General features: G+C 34.1%; 1 non-coding gene and 1 pseudogene across 1 annotated transcript; both read right to left on the reverse strand.

The window, feature by feature from the left end:
* Window positions 1-1,861: 1,861 nt before the first annotated feature.
* Window positions 1,862-1,991, reverse strand: LOC111771965 (small nucleolar RNA SNORA18). Its single transcript, XR_002805845.1, has one exon. It is a non-coding gene; the product is annotated as a small nucleolar RNA SNORA18 (small nucleolar RNA).
* Window positions 4,178-5,104, reverse strand: OR4C258P (olfactory receptor family 4 subfamily C member 258, pseudogene; annotated as a pseudogene).

Below are 6,637 nucleotides of genomic sequence, written 5' to 3' on the forward strand. Positions count from 1 at the left end.
GGATCATATGGTAGTTCTACTTTTAATGTTTTGAGGAAGCTCCACAATGTTAAAAAATTTTTTTAAAAAATCTAACTATATGCTATCTACAGTAGACCTATTTTAAATTTAAGAACACACATAGACTGAAAATGAAATGATACAGTAAGATATTCCATGTAATTGGTAACCAGTAGAGGGCAGGATGACTAAAGTATTATCAAACATAAAATAGGCAAAAGAGACAAAGTCATTACAAACGACGAGTCATTTCCATAGGAAATTATAAAAATATAAATACATATGCATCCAAAATCAGAGGATCAAAATACATAAAGTGAATATTGATGGATCTAAAGGGATAAATACACAGGAATACAATAACAATAGAATGTATTGATATCCCACTTACAAAAATGGACAGAACATTTAAACAGAAAATCAATAAGGAAACAACAGACTAGAACACTATCGGTGAGTGTACCTAACAGACACATCCAGAACATTCCACCAAGAGTAGCAATACACATATTCTTTTAAAGAGCACACAGAATTTTCTTCAGGATAGACCATATGTTAGGGCACGAAATAAGTCTTAACAAACTTAAGAAGATTGAAATCACTCCAAATATCTTTTCTGAGCACAGCAGAGTGAAACAAGAAGTCAATAACAAGAGAAAATAGAAAAATTCACAAATTCATTGAAATTAAAATAAAACACTCTTGAATAACCATTGACTAAAAGAGGAAATCGAACGGAAATTGGAAAATGTCTAAGACAAATTAAAATGAAAACATAACATACCAGGAATTATGGGATGTCCCAAAAGTATTGGTAAGAGGGAAGTTTATAGTGATTAACACCTATGTTTTCTTATTTATTTATTTGTGGATGTACATCATAATATATTTCAAATTCTGTGATTACATCATGTTCACCACCTGAAAACTAATCATATTCCATCCCCTCACATGTGAGCCTAATTACCCCTTTTGTCCTCCCCGTCCTTCCCCCATGGTAACCACCAATCGAATCTCCAATGCTATGTGTTTGTTTGTCGTTGTTTTTATCTTCTACTTATGAGTGGGATCATATGGAATTTTACTTTCTCCCTCTGACTTATTTCACTCAGCATAATACCGTCAAGGTCCATCCACATTGTCACAAATGGCCGAATTTCATCATTTCTTCTGGCTGGTTAAAGTCAATAAATTTTTATTTAGGGAATTTTACATATGATTCCTTCCACAGCCCATCAAGCTTACTTTAGTTCCACCAAAATTTGAGTCAAGATTCATCTACACAACTGCCCTTTTACAAAGAGCCTGTGCTTTTTTTTAAGATGAAATATATCTGATATATACCGTGGTGTAAATTTAAGGTGCACATGTTAAGTTGGTATATTTGTATATTATAATATGATTCCTTTAGAAAAGAAAGAATTTAAAAAATGCATTGAGAACAGTGTTATATCAGCGAATGGAAGTTTTACCATTCTGTAATGGATGTAGAGAAGTCTTTAAGAATACTTGTAATAAACATTTCAAAGAATGGTAAAAAAAGATAAAAATAAACAAATAAATATAACCCATGTTTAATCCACAGTTGTCATGTTAGTCAGCTCAGAATTTTTTAGTTGAGTTTATTTTATCTCCACTTGAATATGGATATACTGATGACACACTTCAAAAATGTCCCAGCTAGAAACTTTGGGAATTAATTTCTTCAAGAAATTTACTTTAGGGTCTTCTAAATATGAATTAAGTTCAAATCATATTCACTCTTAAGCTTCCACACCAAAGAATAGTACAGATATTTAAGATACTGTCAACACCTAAGATTAAAAAAAGTCAACTATTGGGTCTTTTATACTTTTAGGAACTCTGTATTGTAGTTCTTTCCCACAGATCTAACAAATAGTTCTGTGAGTAAAGCAAAGCACATAGTTACTTGACAAGGCATTTCCAATAATGTGAGTCTACAGAAAAAGCCCCATTGGATAGACCTCAATCCAAGATTTATATTTTGCCATTCTGTGTTAACATCTCCCATAATGAAGTGCTCCCATGGTTCACACTTGTACTTAGCAGCAAAGTCCTGCAATTTTCTCATGCATTTCATTTTATCCTAGAGCAAGAATGTACATTGGTGCTTAGACTTTCTTGCAGCTTTCCCCTGGTTAGCTGGTTGGAAGCAATAAGGGGTGTAGGAGGAAGCCCACGAGGAAAGCAAATACCATTGCATGACAACTTCTTCAAATAAGGTATTGGCATGGTGTCTAGGTTAAGGAAAACTGCTCCTTCCTCTCTTTCAAGGGAGAGGAGGCTACTTACGATAATCAGGAGGATGCAAGATAATTTGTGATTTCATGGTTTTCACCCTGCCCTGCACAATTATGTCTGTCTAGACCTCAGACTCCCACTCTTTTCTTATCAGAATACTGACTTCAACAAAAAATTCCTGGTGAGCTTGCATATTCAGTCATCTTTACAGTTCTGTCATTTTTATTATAAAACCCTGGACAAAAATTAGACCATAATCTCTGTGGGCAGGAGATGTGGCAACAGTGGGCATGAAAGCTCTGTGTTAAAAGTATGTCCATAAGATACATTAGATAGAGTGTATCTGGGGAGGCACCTAAATTGGATCCAATATACACGCCTTTTCATAATTACTATGCCTTGAAATAGAAGAAGACATCAACTAAAACTATGCCAACTGGAATTGACTATTTTGCAAAGCTTACAAGAGCAGAATCAAACTTCAGCAGCTGTGATCAATAATACATCCTTGAGATGAAGTAGCCTTGAAATTCATAGAATCTGAAAAAAAGTGATGTATATATGTCAGTAGAGTTTATTGTGGAATTCACAGTTTTACATTCCCACATGGAGAAATAGATGATCATTTTCTCAAGCTAAAGAAATTCTAAAGCTCCTGGTACAAGAAAATTAATATAAAACTAGTAATCTTAATATAGTTAAATAATTTATAAATAGAGATACAAGTTCCAAATAAACAAAAATACTCATTGAATTTTCTCTATGGATAAAAATACAAACAAGAAGAGAAATTGAAATCAGAAGATTCTTACTGTTTATACAATTAGTCTGTGGTGTTGATGGATGGTGACAAATGGTGATATCCATCTCCATTGCATAAACATAATTTTCATTCAAATATCACAGTCTCATTCAAATTACTCTCTTTTCTGGATTATATCCAATCTAACTAAAATAATTCATATTAGTGATGTAACTCTTCTGCTCCAAAGCCTAAAAAATTCTCCTCTAGGTTATAATATTCTTTCTTTAATCAATTCTTATTTTCAAGTTCCATACTATCAACTGCATATACTCTTCTAGGCCATATAAATGTATCCATATTAATTTGGGTCATCTATGCCATAATAATAAGAACCTAATCTTATGAACAAATTATTATAATTGGGATGATTCAAGAGAAAACTTAAAACTTCCTCAAAATTAGAATGGACCATTTTAGGAGGAAAAAGTAATTTTTACAAACAGAATAATATTGAGTATAACCTAAATAATCAGAACCTTAGTAAGATAAAAAAGAAGGGTGAATGTTCTCACAGTGTTCTGTCACTCTTCTAGAAGGATCTTAGTAAACATATGATAATAATTCAAAGTATAACCACAGGACATAGAAGAGAGATTATCTACATTACATGTCTTGTCCTTTACAACATGAAGCTTTTATTAATTATTTAAATATGGTGCTTTCTTTGAGTCAGGAAGAACAACCAAGTTGAAGGTTCATGGTCAGACATTATGATCCCACAGTATTTAATAAATGAACAGTTTGGAGGAAACCTTGCCAGGCTGTGGATATAAGCATATAGAAGTGTAAGTATAAATAGAGAACACAAAGAATCATTATGAGGAAGGGCAGAGATAATACTAGATCAAAACAAAGTGCGATTAGGCAGGCAAGAGAGGCAGAGTAAAGCATATGTCTTACATGACTGTTTCTACCTGGGGCTGTCTCTTTTTCTATAGAAAATTGAATCAATGTTAATCAGTATATGTGTTCATATTGCCCATCTTCTTGAAGAAACTATTTCTTATGCCCCACTTTAGGATTATGTTAACTATACAATAAGAGGAAGATATTCCCTATGGACTTTTTTGATCAATCCTAATGATAAAGAAAATTTGAAACTTCTATTAATCATTTGTCATCTGAGATCAACTTCATGTTCCATATTTTCCTCATGGCATTTTTCACTTCTGCATTTCTCAGTGTATAAATCAGAGGATTGAACAAAGGTGTTCCAATTGTATAAAACACAGCTATCATCTTGTCCATGGAGAAGGTGGTTGCAGGCCGTGTCTATATAAATATGAAAGGACCGAAGAACAAGATGACCACGATGACGTGAGAAATGCAGGTTGAGAGGGCTTTTTTCCTCCCTTCAGCACTGTGGTTTCTCAGAGAACGCAAGATAACATACGAGAACATCACCATGACAAAACTCACTGTACAAATGGCCCCACTGTTGGACACCAAGAGTAGATTGACCACGTAGGTGTCTGCACAGACAAGTTTCAACAAAGGCTGCAAGTCACAGAAATAGTGATCAATCACATTGGGACCACAGAAAGGTAAACTCAAGGCCATAAAAATCTGAGCTGAAGAATGTACATAGGACCCCACCCAGGCAACAGTCACCAATGTACCACAGACTTGATGGCTCATGATGATCGTGTGATGTAGGGGCTTACAGATGGCCACATAGCAGTCAACAGCCGTGATAATTAGGATGAAGATCTCCAGGCAGCCAAAGAAATGTGATGAAAAGACTTGGATCATGCACTCATTGAAAGAGATAGTGGTCTTCTTCAAAAGGGCATCCACAATCATTCTAGGGCCTATGGATGTAGAGAGGAAGGTATGAGATAAAGATAAGTGGAAAAGGAAGAAGTACATTGGACTTCCAAGTGCCCGGCTGGTCTTGATGGTAGCAATAATCAGAAAGTTACCCAGCAAAGTCCCCAAATAGATAAGTAAGAAAGTGACAAACACTATTTTCTTCCTAACAGGTTCCTGGGTTAACCCAAGCAGAATGAACTCAGTCACATTATTATTCAGCTGCATGATTTCTTGAATGAGAAGAAGGAGTGTGAAATGGTTCATCTGCAAAAAATAAGGGAATTAATTCAGGGTTGTATGTGTAACGTATAGTTTGATATATGATGTTATGGAATATTTTAACAAAAATAAATGCTCCTTATCATGGGCATTTTAGCTGTTGCTTCTTAGTAACTCACCTCAACACTTTGTTCCACAGTTTGTAATGTGGCTCCATTTTATTATTAATTTCATGACTTTTCCATATTTAATAAATTGGCATCCATATTCGGATGGTGTATCACTTGGGATTTTGGATATATCTGACGACTTTTGGAAGTTCATCATATAAATGGAAAATTATACCCCAGCCCCTACCCATAAAGAATATCTTCTTTACACATATATTTATCATTGTATATTTGTTACACATAATTCTAGAAATGTCTATTTTTTTAATATATATTATGCTTCCCTTCACTGGATGCCAATTTCCAAATATTAGAGCTTGAAAAGAGAAACAGGAAGTACTTATATTCTCTAAAAATATGATGTTACCTTGTGGTGCTCTTATGATATTTGGTATTTGATATATAGTAATGTAGAGAAGTGAATATTCCTTAATAGTTGGCAATATCTCAAATATCCTTATTTCTACATTTTTCTTTTTCCCATTTCTGAAAGACACCACTTAGAGGACCCAAAGTTCCTAAGGTTGCATATAAATGAAAGAGAGGTGTTATAACTCAACAGTTCTTGTTTTCATAATTCAAGTGTTTAACTTAAACATTTTACATCTGAAGTGATTTTGGGAGGACACCACGCAGTTCATGTAGGATCAGATGATGGTTGTAATCTCCAGTAGAGTTTGTATTATCCAAGCACCTGAAAATTCCTTTGTTCTTGTTAACAAACCAGAGATTCAGAGGAGGGAACGAGATATAATTTTAGACAACAAGAGTAGTGGACGGTCAGTGACTGACTTCATTCAATTTATTTCTGTCCTGGCTAAGTCAATGATGATTTAACTTTGAAATTTAATTTATTTCAATGCATATTTCTCTTTTTTCAAACTTAGAAAGGAATACTATCACTGCCTTCACTTCTAAGAAGAAAACTTTTTATCTACATCTTTCTTTTCAAGATAATTTTGAAAGGGACTATATGCACCTGAAAAATTTGGAAGGCTTACGTATCTCATTGTGTTCCTCTTCAATCCTTCAATACACTGTCTTGAAAGTTGTAAGTGGCCAAAGCACAGACTATGATAGAGTAAACAGATGCAAATTTCCTTTGTACATCTTTTCCTCTCACTTGGTAAACTTTCTTCTCCTGAGTCCACTTGAAATATACCTTATGTTCCTCCAAACCAAAAACTACTCTCAGGAAAGTGCCTGGTGAAGTAATTTATATTAGGATACCAGATTTTTAAAAAGCTCTCTTTGCACTATGAAACTTTTGACAAAGATCTTCAACTATGAGGAAACTGATCCTTAGTATCTTAATCAAAACACTAAGCTCATTCTTTCCTTCTTAATTTGAAAGAGGGATCCATCATGA

This window comes from Equus caballus, chromosome 24, assembly GCF_041296265.1.
Source record: "Equus caballus isolate H_3958 breed thoroughbred chromosome 24, TB-T2T, whole genome shotgun sequence".
In the NCBI taxonomy this organism is placed as follows: Eukaryota; Metazoa; Chordata; class Mammalia; order Perissodactyla; family Equidae; genus Equus; species Equus caballus.